General features: G+C 46.9%; 1 protein-coding gene across 1 annotated transcript in view; it reads right to left on the bottom strand.

Annotated features, from left to right (window-relative positions):
* The window catches only part of LOC119372154 (carbohydrate sulfotransferase 1-like), a 68655-nt gene that overhangs the window by 10092 nt on the left and 39510 nt on the right, over positions 1–19053 (bottom strand). Inside the window, exon 2 of the mRNA XM_037642615.2 lies at positions 11619–11711. The gene's annotated coding sequence lies outside the window, so the exon portion shown is untranslated. The remainder of the gene's footprint in view (positions 1–11618; positions 11712–19053) is intronic.

The raw sequence follows: 19053 nt of genomic DNA, 5'->3' as shown, positions 1-19053 counted from the left end.
TGTGCGCTCACCCCCTCTCTCTCTTTTTTAACACGAAAGTGTTCTATGCCGGGGTCCACCAAGTACATCCGTCACGGATATGACGTTGATAAAATGGACACCAACGGGTGAGAAAGAAAAAAACCAAGGGAAAGATACCGCGCTGGGAATCGAACCCACGACGTTGCAGCCGCGACGGCAAGCGCCCGACGCCCTAGCCACTAAGCCATCTCGGGAGATGCTAGGCACGGCGCGAACGCGCTTTATATCTTTCACACATTCTCTTTCGCGGCGGGCGGAGCTAGGCGGAGCGGGGTAGTGCCACCGTCTGTGAGAGGTGAAAAGAAGTAATGCCTCACGATCGACACTTACTAGCGCTTACTCCGAGATTTCACGCTATATCTGAGGTCATGGTTAAAGCGTCTCAATACCAGAGAGGTAGAGTGGCCGCGCTGGCGTCGCCGAGGCACCCTTGACGCAGTTACGTTCTTTGCCTTTGGCTTCGTGTTAGCGTGCGTCGGCTCATCGGAGTAGTGCAGCTTCCACGTGCACCAACGGGATTTCCCCTCCGCCGACTACTTCAGTTGCGAGAGCACCGACTAACAAAACTGCTGCAATATGCGTTGAAGAAAGGACGCGATTTCGACGGGCGAATGTCGTGCCTTGGTGGAGCGAGAGCAGCGCCTGCGAGACAGAAACCAGCGGGACGCACGCGTTTTGCGGCTCAGGCTACGAACCTCTACCTCCCGTGTTGCTGAAGCGCAGTGTGTGTTATGTATGCATGAGCACAGGCGTCGGCTACCCATTACTAGAAAGCGCACACCGTGCCGTTTCTCTCCTTAATTGACGACGCTTTGAAGAAGTGCATAGCGGGTACCAGTGTTGATTATGAGCTTGTTGATATCATCCTTACGCGGGATTCACGATTCGCTGTGTCCAAATATATGTTCACACCGTCAGCTACCACAACGGTTTAATCATGATCATGGGCGTTAGTCGTCGCGATAAAGACATGCTCTCAACATGGGTGCATCCACGTCAAACGGTGCTATAGCTGCCAAACACGAATAGACGTTGTACAAGCTCTCATATATCATTACACAATAAGCACTACTTCTGTGTAGACGTGTTTCACTTTCGTGTTATACCGATTCCTATGAAGGAGGGATCAGCCATGTTTTTAGGGGCGAAGCTCCTTAAGGCGGCACCCGTTCGTCCCTCGTAGTCGTAGTCGTAGTGCGTAACCAGTCTTACGCTTTGACCTCCAAGGTGGTGCCGGTGGGAGATTTTTCCTGCGCGTTGTTGAACAATAAAAAATTCGCAGCGGTAGCTAAAAGCCGACTTCTTCTGTCTCTCATTCCCATTAGCAGCTATTCTTTACCTCCAAGGTAGTGCCTGGTGAGATTTCTCCTGTGCGTGATTAAACAATCAAAATTTTGTTCAAAACGCCGTTGATTGATGAAATAAACCAACGAAAGACGCCGGATGTTTTGTAAAAGCAAAACGGAAGAACGCCAGATGTTTCTAAAGCAAAACGAAAAGACGCCAGCTGCTTAACGAAAGACGCCAGATGTTTTCTAAAGCAATGGTTTTCTAAACAATGAAAATTCACAGCGTACATGTAAAATTAAAGTGAGCTGCAAGTCGTCATAACTCATCGAACCTTTAGTATAAACGCGCCCGATCTCACGTCGGTGATGATGTACTGGGCAGAATTCACGGAAGATTCACGGTTTACCGATGAACCTCCGCAGCTTCGCCCACTCATCATCATTCACTCCGTGGATATGCTGTGAATTTTTTCACTCTTTCAATTTATTTTTACTCTTTCAATTTATCCCATCCCTTTCCCCAGTGTAGGATAGCATACCGTTTATGCTAAACTGGTCACCATCCCCGCCTTTCCTCTCTCTCCCGTTTTCCTTCCATGTACCTTTATAATGGCTTCACCGCGGTACAGTACCGTACTGTGGGGAAGCATAGAAAAGTTACTGTGGTGAAATGAAGCCAGGGTTTATACAACTAAGGAGTATAAACTACGTGTCAGCATTTTGACTGGCTTTAGCAGCGCCTCCAGCATACCAAAGGGGCAACATATACACTAAAGCTGCAACCCAGCTTTGTCCGTGTACTTAGAGCTGGTGAAAGCCTCCGCTTGGCCGGAGTGTGTACGATCGGCAGCCTACGATACGACTGTTCGCTGGTGTTTTGTATGCGAGGTCCGACCGGCGTCGTGGTCGAAATTCGAACCCGCGCACTCGAGCTTAGCAGCGCGACACCGTACGTGCTACGCTACGCGCGCGCGCGCGTGTGTGTGTGCTTGTATGTTTACTTGTATATATATATATATATATATATATATATATATATATTGTGTGTGTGTGTGTGTGTGTGTGTGTGTGTGTGTGTGTGTGTGTGTGTGTGTGTGTGTGTGTGTGTGTGTGTGTGTGTGTGTGTGTGTGTGTGTGTGTGTGTGTGTGTGTGTGTGTGTGTGTGTCGAAACCGTATGTCGTACAATGTACTCCCCTCCCCTCTATCTCCTAGCAACCGAGGTCACGCGTGAGACGCCTAATGTCATCGCCGAATACTTGTTAAACGAATGATTCGGTTCGTCGAAAAGGGTGGAGCCCCTGACCCAGCGGTATTTTGCCAGGCGCCGTGGAATAAATGACACTCGCGATCTACATACAAGGCGAGGTAAATAATAAAAGCAAGACAGCTCCAAGCAAGCTCCGTAACGAACAATTAGGACACCCGCCCGAAGTCGTTAATTGGGTCATGTGCTGCGCATGCGCGCGCAATTACCTTATCAGTTCATTTCGTTTCCCTTCGTAGTCACCCGGAGCTGTGCAGAAGGAAGGGGTTCTGTGGAACCGCAGTTGTGCGGAACGTTGCGCAGCCCTGGACGCTATCATCCTGGGAGATCGTTATCACCTTTCGGTCATTATAGTTTCGTAGCGCTGCTGACGCTGATATCCCGGCAAAGGAAATCTTACATGTGCTGACATTTGAGAAGTCTAATCTAGTGCAATCAGAATGTCTGCAGGAAAATGAATGACGCCTTTGGCGGAAGGCTCATTCATTACAGGATACGCAGAGACGAGTAAGCACGCAAGGTCAAAGTTCCCGAGTGCTCGTGCTCACGTTTTTCCCATTAGGAGATTCGCTTGGCCACAACGTCGCATAATAAGTGTAGTGTTCCATTAAACGCATACAAACGCACTAAGCTGGTAATACTACTAACACTAACATAAAGGTAATAATTACCATATAAGAACTCGGATAGGATAACGAAACGTAATCGCCGCTCCCCTAAGGTTAACTTTATGTGTCATTATTACTCTAAGTGAACATCAGGAGAAATAATCTTTTTATTCGCACGTACACATTATACACTTATCAAACGAGGCTAGCTGGATGATATGCTTCCGCAAAAACAGAATAAGAAACATGCTGTTGAGTTACAAGTCCTCCCGAAATGCCATCACACGTGGCAACTTCTATTGGCACCTGCTATTGCGTTGAAAATGAGAAATTGACAAAAATAAAACAATTATTCAGATCCCATGCGCTGCGAGAATGGATGCTGTGTGAAGGATTCTTCATGTATTGCTATTGAGGATCAATTGTGGCTCTGCTCAGCTTAATACACGGATGAATATGTTTTTGTAAGGCAAGCGATTGCGTGGATCACGTGTATGACATGAACGTGTGTGCGACACAAACCTGTGTGTGATAAAACGCGTGTTACACAAACGTGTGTGGGATGCATCACGCGTGTGTGACACACAACGCGTGTCAGGCATAAAACCTCGATGTGATACAAAAAGTGCTTCCGACACGAACATGTGTGTGGCACAAACTTGTTTGTGACGCAAACATCTCTGCGGCGACGGCTGTCACGACGATAGTACAACGGCAATGGCGCGACGGCTTACCCGCCGCGGTGGTCTAGTGGTCATGGTGCTACACTGTTGACCCGAAGGTAGCGGGATCGAATCCCGGCCGCGGCGGCCACATTTCGATGGAGGCAAAATGCTAGAGGCCCGTGTGCTTATATTAAGGTGCACGTTAAAGAACCCCAGGTGGTCGAAATTTCCGGAGCCCTCCACTGCGGCGTCCCTCATAATCATATCGTGATTTTGAAACGTGAAACCCCAACAATTACTATTATTAATGGCACGACGGACGCCAGCGTTGAAGCCCTTTCGTATCGTGCCACACAGGTGACAACATTAAATTCCTGCAATGTTTACCTCTATCCAGCTTACGGTTCACAAGTTGTACGGTAATACAAACACTAAATATGGCGAATACACAGCTTGTGACGTGTTGGCATTCACCTTCATCGAAGGGTAGACTTTCCAAAAAAAGAATGTGTCCACCATGGCCGCGAATCTAACCAGCGTCTTCGAGCTTAGCAGCGAAATATGTTACCGGTTTAGCAACCGAGTAAGAAAAAATAACAAAAACCAGCAGTAACTCTCATATGTAGTACACTTCAGCGCACCAATACGAACAAAAGGTCACTGTGCACGTGCAGCGAACATATGGAACGTGCTCATCATAAAACGCTGACACATTTTAATGTACTTCCGTTAAAGCCTGCAGAAAAAAAAAGTTAATTCAGCGACATTACCTGACACGTATAAAATATGCGTCTTGTTATCAGTGGACGTAACGCAACGTAATCTGTTTTATTTTCGCCCTGTTACAGACTTCTTCAGGATGCGAGACGTTTAGCTACGTCAGCGTCTGCCGCAGCTGTCATCCTGTCATCCAAACTATCTTATGCGCTGAAACGTGCAACCCGTTTCGTTGCGAAAACCTGGTTCTTACTATCTTATTTCTATTTTTCTTGCATTTTTTGCACGACCAGTGTCCGTGTCCTGACCGTAAATACGTATCTTTTACTTGTAGTTTAACGTACGTGCTACATTTCAAATAACAGTCGTGTAACAGATAGCTTTAGAGTGTTGCGATTCCTAAAATCTCGCACGACTGCCCTTACCACCGGAGGGTAATGTTTCGGATGAAATAATTTAAATGGGCATTAGTGCCATTAAGTTACGTTGCTAATTTTAGGTTTAATTAAGCTTGACAAAACACGAGTAAATTTAAACTTTTATCATTTTACCACATCGCAGTGTCATTCAAGCGTAAAGATTTGTTACAGATTTACACAAAAGATTTCTATGAGGATCAATTAATGAGATATTGTAGAAGGGTCGTAAGCTGGACCAGTTGGTAATGGTTCGCTGCAGAACAGTGCAAAAAAAAAATAAATAAATAAAAGAACGAAACACTAAAGATGGGAAAATAACACAAACAAGCGGTGACTATCAGCTGAAGCATTATTCCTAAGAACAGGCGAATGTACGGGAAAAAGCCAAGAAACATGCAGAGACTGCGCAACAGATGGGGGCAAGAAATCTTTTTTTCGTCCTTTCTCGCGCTGCTGTGCAATGAGATATATTAAGTGGCTTCCATGGTATTATACTCTAATGGCACGAATGTTTTCTTAGTGCATGACAAGAGAAGTAAGAAAATTTCAATGCAGCACCTGCGTTCATATTCGAATAAAAAAGTTCAACAAACGCAAACGTGTAAACCGTGAAATCCAGTACAGCGGAACGGGCTGCTCAGTTTCTGGAACTTGAGTTAACAGTCGCAGTGCAGAGTTAATAAACACAGGTAATCGCAATATAGAAAACGTAGACATGGCGATCGCTAGTCTAGTCTACATGTTTTTTGTTTGTTTGTTTTTTCCCCTGTTGAGGTGTTTTCGTCTAAAGTTTGCGCTGCGACCATCAACGCAAGCACAGCATACGAACCGCCACACTCCGGTGTTCTGCGGTAAAGTGTAGAGTTAACGCAAACTTTTTTTTTCACAATGCCTTGCCTCGAGAAACATCAGCGATAGGCTGTGCGTAGTGCACCATCCAACCTTCACAGCTCACCTCAACGCGATTCTCCAAACGCCGAGCCAACAGCGCCGGGCGGCGCGCGACGACCGTCTCTCGACGAACCTCGTCGAGTTTGGCGCGCGCACTCTTCACCATGACTATTATACCATGACTGTTCGCGACATCATGCCTATTCACCACAGCTATTCATGACATCAGCATGACTATTGTAGAGCTGTTCTCCAAAATCTTCCTCTCCGATCTGTCACATCACCAGCAAAGGGGACGAACGATCACGGGACAAGCGAAACGCTCACAGATAGCAGAACGATATACGTGGTCCGTAGCGGTGCGGCGGCACGCGGTGTCCGGTGGGGCGCGGCGTCGGTTTCTCACCGCGTAACCCAGTGTCCCGTGCCGTCCCGTCCCGTTTCATGGCACCACCCTCGCCATCCGTGTAGTGGACGGCACACACATGGTCACCGCCCCTTCCAGCTACCGCTAGCCCGAGCGTGTACACGAAGACAAAATCGTTAAATAGGCTGCTGCTACCTTCTTCCACTAAGTGCTCCTCTCCACACGCGCTATCACTGTCCGACCCTCCCTCTCTCCCCCTCCTTCTTCTTCACCCTTTCCCAAAGGTGCGTCCGGCCAACCGCAGGCAATGCATCACGCGCTTGGGTGATTTGCTTTATGCATCGGTGTATACGTAACGCTGCAGATTTTTTCGTTTGTTTCTTTTTTCGACTATCCTTTTCTATCACCCTTTTTCTGGGGATTGCTATACCTTTTGTGTACCACGTGTTCTGCATGTGGTGTCATTCGTTCCGCTTCCCTCCGACGCTGGTTTCGCTCCTCTCCCTTTCCCCCGGTGTACCTGCGGCTCTGATTGTTTTTTTTTTCTTTTGTTTGTTTCGCGTTCCGACGAAAGCTTTATTTCTTACGTTTTTTTTTTTTTGCACTGAATTTACTAGCGTTGGTGAGGACGAAGATCAGATGTTTAGGCGTAGGCGATGGCCGACATGGAATGGAAGGCCTCGGATACGGGTGGCCCCGACTCGCAAGAGACCGAACTTCTTTGGCAATCAGCGTTAAGGCGAGCGCCATAGAAGATGAGTGCTAAGGAATGGTCGAGGGGCGGTTGCGCGAACACCAAAGATGTGAAATTAAGGCTAGTGTCGGTGAAGCTACTTAGCTCGTAGACATTGTCATTTTAGGGATACCATAACCATAGGTCGGCAAAAAATTTGAAGCTCACTCAGACTCACTCAAGAAATACATTTTGCCTTTAGGACTCACTCAGACTCACCAAAAGTTTCTTCATTCGGACTCACTCGGACTCAGACTCACTGAACATTTTCTCAACCGGACTCACTCGGACTCAAACTCACCTAAATATTGCTCGCTTGGACTCACTCCGACTCAGGCTCACGGCTCGATCTGAGTCTGAGTGAGTCTGAGTGAGTCAACTCATGAGTGAGTCTGCCTACCTATGATCATAACAGAGAAGTCATGTTGTTGGAGAGGAGTCATTCTCCATTGAGTGTGTTCCCATTGATGTAGATTCTCTCTTGGACATCAAATGTTAATTGCGCGAGAAATCCTCCAACTTTTTGAAGAAAATATTAGAGCCCTGTCCTTACATCCCACACAGCAGATGTTCCGGGTGTTCTTGGTTGGATTTATTCGCTATGCACCACTGGTCCTCTCCGACATCTCCGGATATGACGTCCACGCAATTCTGAGCGTTCACTTTCTTAGGGTGTCCAGTAAAGTTGCAAATTGGGCGAGTTGGTGATAGTTCATGTTTACGTGGGAAGCAGCGCAAATTAGACAAGGCACGAAAAGGAACGAAGAAAGACAGGACGACCGCTTAGGGTGTAGGCAGTGACTTGGGAAGTCGATGGAAAAAGCTATACCGTCTAATAAGGCGGCATACCAACATCGCTTAAGACTACGACATCACAGAGCACATCACCGCAGCAATGTGGGAAGAACGTACCGCTGTGACGTCTCAGTCTCAACATCCAAAAACGCGCCCCCGAGCAGCAACTTCATGTATAGCAATGAAGCCTCATTATAACCGCGTGGCACGCCACAAAATCAGATACGGACGCACCAACCATTCAGCCTTCCCGCTGGAAGCCATAGTAGTAAAATTGTCACCGTGCTAATGTCTTTGAACTGCACCGTTGTCTCCTCCATGGTGTTTGAGCTATCTGCGAGTACAGCCCCCCAAATGCGAGTTTCGAAAACAAGTGCACCTGATTCGTGCTTCATCTTTGAGATATACTGCAGCCGCAAGGCGTCTGTTCTAGCGGCTTGATTATCGATTCGATCGAAATGTCGGCCGTCATCATGATAAATCTGTGCTTTCAGCACAATGTGGAAATACGTGAAATAACGATAATGCCAGGAACAGCAAACACCCCAGGTGGCACTGTGTTATTTTTAAAAAAATGTCAGGGTTGGTTTAGCGGTAGGGAGGAATCAACTTTATCAAAGAAAGCCGACGACAGGGTCAATGTCAAGGATATCCCGGGTGTGAGCCGACACATTGGCCCTGTTCGCCAGTTGTGGGTCTTCAAGGCTTGAGCGCGTCAGCTGGTACCCACAGCACTCGAAGCTTGATCCGGTCGTTGGCGAATAGTAGGTTAGGTGCCCACCCCCATACCATGTGGTAGAGGGTATGTACTGTTGAAAAATGTGATGTCCCAGCGACGTCGACTCCGTTGTGACCGCTCTCAAAGCTACGTTGGTTGGGCGCGGTAAGTAAAGAGACAGCGGAAGATCCCCAGCGTTGGGCAGCGGCGACGCGCGCATGCGCAGTGCGTCGCTCCATTCGGCTGATGGGCCCACCTACCATCAAGAGGTGGTACCACAAATCAAAAGGATAGAACTAGAAACGATGTTATACCTTCATATTCCTGCCCCCCTCGGGTCGAATTAGCTCCATCTCTGGATCAGTTGTCATTACGACAAGTACTTATCTGTATATAACACCGCACGTGTCCGGTGGGGAAACGGCAGCGCCCGGTTAATCGTCTTCGTAGTCCCGGACTAGCGCCCTTTCGTATGACTACGCAACTAACGTTGCTTTGCCTCTTTAATGATATACCTTCGTTTCTGCTTCTTCTGCGAGTCAGAAGACGAATAATCAGTTAAAGGCTTAGTGGGAGAGGGACAAATGGCATGAGGATCGATGCCACCCTTATAACGGAAATGAGCATGGACGTTTAAAAAATAAATGCTTGAGTGGAAATCATGTCCCGAAAGTGAAGCCAGACTTCCGCCATCCTACCATTGGTGCGATAAAGCGTTAGCCTGCACAGCCAAGAATGAGTAGCGATTCCCTCGCCCTGTGAGTTTGACGCGGTGAATTCTTCCAGACAGGCACTGCTCAACGTGCCTCTCTGTGTTCGTGGTTTCCTGAAGAACTGTCAATGTTTTGGCAAATTTTATTAGAGGCGACGTTACCTATACTCATTTGGATACGTTATTTTCGTCGGGAAAAGTGATCTCTAATGTTCTAATTAACTAGGAATCGACGTTTGCGGAACAAAATCTCTAATCGGGCATCACTGGATAGGCTACGTTTTATAGGCAAAGTATGGGAAAATGCTGTCCTCACATTTTCAGCTGAGACGTTGCGAAAGCTTCTACTCGAGCATTTTTCTTAAACTTCCCTGGTAGTGCGGTAGACTTTGCATATATATCAATCAACCAATCAAAAAACTTTATTATTCACGTGAAGATGACACATCAGTTATGTTATAAAGGCAGGGCCCCGTAACTCGCGTAGGAGTTGTGAAGGGGGCCCTTATGTCATATTCTGTTATACAAACACAGAGCGCGTGAGAAAAGTGTATGACTCTATAAATGAGGCTATGAATGAGGCTGACTTTTCATCACTACTTGCACTCGCGTGTTTGCTGTGCTTAGCCAGCAGCGTTCGTTTTGTGTCTGCGCTTTCCTTCGACTCAGTTTTCACAACGGTACCGTTACTATCCGTACTCCCAGCGAATAGCCGTGTTCGTAAGCTGTACGCGTGAACCATCTTCATGGAGCGAAGGTCAAATATAAACTACAGACCGACAAACGCCGCGCTTTGATGCAACCAACAACGTTCAATTTTCATCGAAGGTTCCGTATTTTATCAGCAAACACACCCACCTTCCAAATCAGAGCGAACAGTGCACATTACGCCGGCAAGCCGTGCATCCCGGCTGAGGCGCTTGTAGGCAGGTGCGCGTACGTCTGGTGACAACCCTCTGGTTTTTAAAGGCGATAGTCTTTCTAGGGGAACTTAAACGCAGAAATTTTGGTCTGCCTGTCTGTCTGTCTTTCTGTTTCCATGTCCGTCACCCGATTCAGCCACCCGGCCAAAGTTTAAGCACTTCCTGAACGCCCAGCCATCTTGAACTAGTGCCGCCGTTCATACTTGTGATCATTGTCGGTCAAAAAGCAAATGTTACGCATATCTGAGGTGCAACATCAATACGTAAGTATTAGGTGGTGTATTCCTTTACATGAAAATACACATATACATAATTCTAAAGCCCTAGTGTTTCTTAGGCAGCGCTGAAAATGCGACGCTAGGCATGAAAAAGCCCTCTGCCGACAATATGGTGCTGCCACCGGCTTTCCGGCGTATTGCCAGATGGCGTCCACATCTCACGCAGCGCCTCCTCTATCGTCTTTCGACGACATTTGCAGCGAATACGCAGATACGCAGCCATTTTTTTAGTTAGGCAAACTGCCACGAATCAAGATGCCAAAGAAACGGTCGAGGAATGCGATGCGGGCTTGTGCTAACATATCTTGAGTAGGTTGTTTTATATCGCAAATAAAAGACAGGAAGAATGTACACACAGGGTGATGATAGCGCCCCTGTGTGTCAATATTTTCATGTGTGTCCATGTCCGACACTACCTTAAAGAGAATCAGAAGACAATCAGGGCAAGGAAAGTATAGGGGGCGCTATTCGTAGTAATTATGATATAAATGTGAAGAAACTGCCGTGGACCAGAAGGCAACTTGCCGGCGGCGAGGATCGAACCTACAACCTTCGAATAACGCGTCCGATGCTTTGCTAATTTAGCTATGGCGGCGGTCGTCCTTAGTCCATTTTATCGAGTATATCTGCGCACTTAAGCATGGCCGTAGCCACGACGGCGCAGCTAACGCTCCTTTTTATTTGTGCCTAACAGGATTCAAACAAAAATTGCGTATGAGAAAGTAAGGCAGGTGCTGCGACACAGTACTGCGCAGTTCGTATTGCTAGAAGCCATGGACGAAGCCAAAAATGTGTTTTCTTTTTGCTTTATTTTTTTTGGGGGGGGGGGGATTTAAGCATAGTACATATATGTTCGGACATGCGTTTGTATGTGTGCGTGCATATACACTCATGCAAATTGAAAAAATCAAACCCCTCTCATCGCCCCCCCCCCCCCCCCCCCCGGTATAGATGGCTTGCACGTGACGTCATGGACGCCGCTTCTCAAAGGAACTGGGACTCCACGATGGCGGCTTTGATGACAAACAAGTTGCGTCTATGTGAAAACAACTCGGCAGTAACGTCTGTGTGCGTGAATAATGAAAGAACCTACATGTGATGTTGTGAAAACATTATTGTGACATCGGAAACGTCGCGTCCACCCATGCTGGTTCTCCAACAGGGCGCTTTCAGTAACGTCAGTGCGAGCCATCTATACGCCAGTGCTAGAAGCTCACCTTTAGTGTTGTAACAGAAGGCTGTTACGTCTGGGCCGGTAAGGTACGATTTCTTGCGAATTCTGAACGACAGCACACATTGCCACTTCATTCCTGCAAGGCAAGCAAAGAAAGAGGTACTATGGTTGGTTGCGCAAGTAAACAACGGCGTAAGATTCTACAAGCAGCGCATTGCATCAAGGCAACAGAATTAGTGAACGGGCGAGGCCAATGAACATTTTTTTTTTTTGTTTCTTCAGTCATCAGAGACGCGTTTCTTGCTCTGAGTCACGCTTGTGCGGCTTTCATGACGAACCAGCTAAGCAACAAACTCGCTCAAGTCGCGATTCCTGAACAGGACATGCACACCGACACCTGCCAACACTGCCGAAATTATCACAGCAAAGTTTTGAATACGGCTCGTTCTCTGATATTCCACTGTAAGAAAGTGAAGATTTATTTATTTATTTATTTATTTATTTATTTATTTATTTATTTATTATTTATTTATCAGCACCTTACTGACCCCGCGTGGAGGCTTCCATAAGGGGCAGTGCAGTAAATACATAAAGATAAATATAAAATGACACCTCAACAAAGTAAGACATCGATTAGTGCGCAATATGCAAATGAACTCATCAGTACAACGAAATATACTATAAAGGCAAGGTATAGTATACGAAAGTAAACGAAAAAATATTAAAGCAACTGACGCAACGGCAACAGTGCTGCGGAAAATAAAAACAACTGACAAAACTTCGCCTTCCCGTAATGAAAAGATATGTAGACAAATAAAGAAAAAAGAAAACAGAAAAACGAAAAAGAAGACAGATACATTGGTAGCAGTAGTATAGGCATGGAAATTGACGAAAGTACTAAACCCAAAACATCAGATTTTGGTGGATAAATATCGTTTAAGATTGTAGAAATATTTTACGTAGTCTCGCTCTGATGCAGGGCCATGTGGAAGTCCATTTCACAAACGACTAGCTCATGGAAGGGCCGTTAAGTTGAATGCGTCAGTATCACCGTGCATGAGCCTTAAGCTAAATTTGTTAGACAGCCTGCGTGAAGTTCAATGAGTGACATTATTGCGTACATATGGCATCGTACTGGCGTGGATGAGTTTGTTGAACAGTGATAAAATAGCGACGCCGTGACTAGTATTATAAGTGGTTCGAGTGAAAGTTCTTGTCTAATCTGTGATTACCTAGATGGGTATCTGCAATTAGGCGCAATGTGCCGACTGACTGTGCTCTGAGTGCATTCTGACTTGTTGATTAGATATTGCTGAAAGGGGCACCGAACGGAGCAGCTGAGACACCGTGGTACGCCAGCTTTTGGAGGCTTTTTACATAAAAAAGAAAAGCACAGATTGTGTTAGCCAAACGTCGGTGTGCTTGCGGGTGAGTGAGTTTCACTTGATTGAGCGCAATTTATGATAAGCCTTTGTCATCTATCTCACTTGATGCGTGCGCAGGCGCTCCTGTCGTGTACTGAGCTTTATATTCTCATGTCTGAGAGCGCAACTCTTAGGCACCCGTTTCTGCGTTGAGCGGCGTCGCCGTCGCCGTCATAACCGATATACGTGGAAAAGCAACCGTTAGACATAAAAATATAAAATGAGAAAAAAATACCCAGGATCGAATGGGGTTTGAACCCGGGCCCTCCGCGTGGCATTCGAGTATTCTACCACACAGCAACGTTGGTGCTTGAAACTCATTTGCAAAAACACTGTATACAGGCGTCATATCGGGCAAGGAATCGCGTTAACCTACGTGATATAGCGGGGCAGAAGAGTAAAATAACAACCAGTCATCACACAATGCTACATGCGCAACGAGAGTGTGGTTTATTGCTTCCCACCCGGCTCCGATGCGCCAGCTGTGTGACATCACTGATGCTCGCGCATGCGCAGCACGGCTCTTGAGGAGCCACGCGAAACTGGCTCCGCTAGGCCAGTGTAGCTCACGCTACAAAAAATTCCCGTTGAGGAGGAGAACGTTTTCAGTGAATTGCGTCGTCACCCTCACCCCCCTTCCCACGTCGCTGAAGTTTTCTTCAGCTCACTTGGTGTTGAGACTGCCTCCGCGACCGGCCAGCCTTTGACCAAGCGACGATGTGAAAAGTGTCAACTGATGACATCACATGATTATGTCATCATATGACATCATCCAATGACGTCGTTATGACGGCACATGGTGACGTCACCGCATTGCGTCTTCGTGAACGTGTGTTTTTGTAGCACTTCCATCGTGATGACGGCACGTGGTGACGTCACCGCATCGTGTCGCTAGTGATCGACGTAGGTCACGTGGGTTTTCGTACGACTTCATTCACGAGCCGTATTTCGCTCAAGGGACCGCGCAGAGAGACACTTATGGCTTTTGACTTTAAGAAATGGCGGTAGGCATGCAGCTTTAAAGAATTTGGGGCGCGTAGACAGGGACAGAAGGGAACCAGACAGCACAAACACCAACTATCAATTAAAAAGGGTGCATTGCGGCAGGCACAACGAGAACTTCAGGTAGCTCCCGCAAGCCTGTCACGAACAGCACTATCATGGCGTGCGAAGATCGAACTGTAAACGAGAATATGACCATCTTGGGGTGCCGTTGTAATATGGACGCTGTAGTTGTAGATGTAGAAAGACGCGGGTTTTTCTTTCTGTTTTATTTTTTTTCATTGAAGGCCTACGCCACTCCACGCGCTCATAGGAAGATGAGTCGCAGTGACTCCTAGTAACCTGCCATCCTAAGTGGCTACTTCGTTCGTCATAAAAGTTCGTGAGAAACTTCTCCTGAAACTTGCTTTGTCATGAAACTTGCTCGACGGGGAAAAGTTCAGGTGTGCACTGCACAAAGGCTTTGCCTTCTTCAAGGCATTAACGTCCTTGTTAAACTCAAGATTGTCCTAGACCACAACCGTTACATCGAGTATCTCGCCTGCGGGTACCACAAGCGTGTATTTTCTTTTACTCTTATTTTATTTATTTCTTTCCTCACCCCCTCCCCCTCAAACAGTGGGGCATTTCGGATCTAAATCTTTCCCTATATAGAATGACATGTAGGCGCCTACGTCAAAACGTCCGAATTCTCTGTGCTAAAACAAAGAGCTTACTCTCCTTCTCTCAAGCACAACGATGGAAGCAAAAGCGGTACGCTAACTTCACCTAACCGAACCGCACGAACTAGTCCGAAATATTTATTTGTTAGCTTTGTTTCTCAGCGAAGCCCTTTCTTCGCTCTCAGCGCCGGTTATTTCGTGCCGCACGCTTTTCCCCACATCACGCCACGTCGGCCGGCCCTTAATGGATCGGCTCCGCTTGACCTAATTAGGTGTCGCTGGTTTTTGCGCCGCGAGTGCTTGCGGTAACGAAGGCATTAGCCATATAGCGCAACTACATTCGACTACGTCACAGAAGCACTGGAACATAAAGAAGAGCACCACTGACGGCGTTCAAGGCGTAATGCGTCGAGGTGGAGAGGTAAAGCACCTCTCTGAAATGAGCCCCACCATGTGCACGGTGGGAGAGTGTCGCAAGCAACTAGCTATTATTTTGTTCGCACTCTGTCGTATCCTCTTGCACCGTTTGCATAGACAGCGCTCGTGGCATATGGGTACCATTGAAAAGAGCGGCGCGTCACACAACATCGCGTGAGCTGTCGTGGATACACCACCAACGCCTACACGGTTCACATTTTTGGCGAATACTCTATACGCGTTAATTTGCAGCTCGAGGTGTATGCAAATGTGTCCCATCACGCTAGTCCGTCTCTTCCGCACATATTGTTTTTTTATTATTATTATTTTATTGATAATGGCAAGTACGCGCTGCTGTCGACAGAAAAGCAAAGCAGTCGATTGCTTTCGTCAGCGTTTGGTCATGAACGCAAACTGATGTCCTTGGATTGAAACCGATATGTTTTTTTTTTTTCGCAAATATCCGAACCCGGAATAAACATGTGTTTGTACTTATCGCACTTAGAGCCAGTGAGTTCAGTGCCTGCCATTAGCGTAGAAACGTGCTGGTTCTGCAACTCCATTACAATCACACAGGCCTTTCGCTTTTTATGCGCAGGGTGTTTCACATAACAAGAAACAAGGCTTTAAAGGAAAAAGAAGTGGTTAACCGTTACTGAAGCAAACCAAGGACATATGGTTTGCCGTCATGTGGCACTCGTTCAGGCTTATTTTATAGTGCGCTTCATTAGTTTGTTAACTAAGATCAATTATGCACTTTTTGTTTAATATTCACTTTACGCCAACGTACATTCCGTTACGTTGTAGATGGGCATTCAAAAACGACCGGTCCAATTTTTTTAGGCAAGGTACGTGCTGCCTGGTGGTTTTCCCCGGCGTTTTAAACGAAGTCCGCAAAATATGAAATAAACCCACGTGACTTGCGCTCATGAGCTACTGTACGGTAGCGCTTTCAGCCATGCCGAAAATTTTGCATGGTGGATCATAGTTAACTGATTTAAAGCGCATTATAAGAATACCCTAACGATCGCCACATGACGGCAAACCACATATCACTGGTTTCATTCAGTTTTGATAACCACTTTTTCTTTAAATCGCTGGCGCTTGTTATAACAATAATTGTTGGGGTTTAACGTCCCCAAAACCACGACAGATCTGATGGACGGCGTAGTGAAGGGTTCCGGCAATTTCGACCACCTGGTGTTTCTTTAACGTGCACCTACATCTAAGTACAGGAGTCTCAAGCATTTTCGCCTCCATCGAAAACGCGCCTGCCTCGGCCGGGATTCGATTCCCGCAACCTTCGAGTCAGCAGTTGAGCACTGTAACCGGCTAGACCACCGTGGTAGACGCTGGTTCTAGTTACGTGAAACACTTTTATATACGCGACACCATATATATAGCCGAACATGAAGGCTTGGCGGTTATCGAGTCGCGCTGCTAAGCTTCAGGATGCAGGTTCGATTCCAGGCAAGGGCAGTCACGTGTAGATAGGGGCTAGTTTCTTTTCTTTCGTCATAGGGGTTTTACACGCGATATACTATGATATGATTATAAGGCACGCCGTAGCCGGGGGCTCCAGATTATTTTTGACCAGCTTCGGTTCTCTGACGTGCGCCTAAATCTAAGTACAAGGGTCTTCGTGCATTTCGCCCCTATCGAAGTGCCGTGGCTGGTAACGGATCCGCACCTCGAGCTGAACAGCGGGACCACCTACTAGCTACCTCAGTAGGTCATTCAATACAGGTTAAATGCAATATGGGCGTATACCTAGGTCGGGGTGCATGTGTAAAGAGCCCCAGGAGGTGAAAAGGTTTATCCGCAAGTCCACTAACAAGGCATGGCAACCTACATATACGGTGGGGCCTCGCACGTGAAATCTCGGGGCTTAATTAAAATTAAAATGTAAGATACAGCGAAAGAACAACAAATGAATCGGGAGACAGTCACGCGAACACGCTCGCAGAGTTGTCAAACGTAACTGTGCGAATGGTTCCTTTGAAAAACAACGTTTTACGTACCGTCAGAAAACTCCCAAAAGGGTTTCCGCGTGTTTGTTGTCATTTTCTTTATGTTAGGCTGCCTTTATTAACGCATTTTCAAACAACGGCTAGGATGCGGCACTCCGTATATGAAAAACCAACCACAGACTAAGGTACGCACTACAGCGGCAGTCACGCAGTCATAGTGGAGGTTGAGGGAGTTAAATCCCCCCCCCCTTCTTTGAAGCTTTTGCAGTTGGTATGCATACAAGTACGTACTGCATAAATATGCGGACGCATAAGGGGAGGGCAAAAGAGGGGGGGAGGGGTTAATGACACCTTCCGAAATAAAATCGTGGCTACACCCTTAGCGTACGCAACTAGCCACCAGGGTATATTAGCTACTATCCAAGCACGATACTAAATCGGTATTTGCTTCCCATCTCGTGCAAATGTGTCATTGCCAAATCGGAGGAGCGGAATTCCGTTCGCAGCAATTAAAGCACGACATGTATAGATTCGGGCGGACCCCACGCCATCGCTCCCTGCTCTTGGTCTATGTGATGGCTATACAGGCAGCTTTCTGTTTCTCCAGTGGCAGAAAAACAAAAGAAATGTCGCTAATGCGTGACTATCGATTCAAGCCTTTCGAATGTGCGAGATTCTGAAGGCGAAGAAAAAACTCGTCTCGCATGAGTAAATGTTGAGTTTGCGCTCGTCAACACAGCTGAGTGCAACGCTCGGTCATCGAGATGTGCACACATTGCCCACCGCTACGCACGTGCGCCGGCGTAAAGCAGCAAAAGAAAAAAAAAACGAAAAAATAAAGGGATGAGATAGAGCGTCCACTTGCGGTAAATCCGTGGGAAAGTGCGCATAACGTCGGAGGATGAGGCACCGGCGTGAACGAGCAACTGCATTTTTTATTATTTATACAAAAAGGCAATCCCTATTGGGTATATGATGGGAGGGCGAATAGTTGAATACCAATTAGGACCCTTTAAACGACCTATTACTGTGTGTGAGTGCGTATGTAAGAAAAAAAGGGCTATTAATTAGTACAAGTACTTTTGCAATACTTTCGCTACGCCTGCAAGATGTCAAAGGGGCATATAAGGCACATAAACAAGCTTGAAAAGAATGTAGTCCGTTCCTGGTTGGTGGCTCCTTCAGATCCCAAACCCAGCGACGTCCCGACTTCCAGTTTTGATCTACCTACAGTCTCTTACGTGTCCTAAAGATCCCAGGCCGATTTATTCATTGTAAAATATCAGGCGCCATCTTGTGACTTTCGTTATCCTCTATGAATTTTATTTCGAATACTAAACAATAGTATTAAACTATATTCTGAAGTAAACGGTAATTTACGTTTACGAGGCTAAATGTGCAGAACATTTGCACCGGCCCGCCTTTCTGCTCTCTCTTTCTCTCTCTCTCTCTCTCGAAGTATACGATAGTGCTTCTACATTACGCTCTGATTACAATGTGGCTGCTATGGCGGGGAATCGTACCCACGACCTTGTGCGCAGAAGCGTAATGCCACCAGGAGCCCCTGAACCACTGCGCACAGTGGGTCCTATAAGTAAACATGTCCAAACAATGCGCAAGGTTTCGTAAGACTATGATAATCAGTGGAGCGCGAATGAAGCATCCAGCCACAGTTGTTCTATACGGTCGGGTAAGCAACGGAGTCTTCTCCACTTGTTGCGTAGACCACACACAACGGTTCAAACGGAGCACATTCAAGTGTGCGCTTTCCACGCAAGAACAAGAAGTAAGCCACGTCCGATCACCGCGCTTTTTGTAAAGAACGCAACTGAGAGAGGCGGTAGGAGTGGTCGTCAGTGAATGCCCCCCATCCGCAAGCCTATTTCTATCTTCCCAGCGACCGACCGCCGTGGCAGGCGAGGCGTAAAACACCCGTTTCCCGAGCATCTTCTGCGCCGCACTGTACGATATACGAAGCCGCGGAGAATCTAGGTCGTGTTGGG

Source organism: Rhipicephalus sanguineus, chromosome 10 (genome assembly GCF_013339695.2).
Source record: "Rhipicephalus sanguineus isolate Rsan-2018 chromosome 10, BIME_Rsan_1.4, whole genome shotgun sequence".
In the NCBI taxonomy this organism is placed as follows: domain Eukaryota; kingdom Metazoa; phylum Arthropoda; class Arachnida; order Ixodida; family Ixodidae; genus Rhipicephalus; species Rhipicephalus sanguineus.
This window is presented reverse-complemented; position numbering and strand designations above follow the sequence as displayed.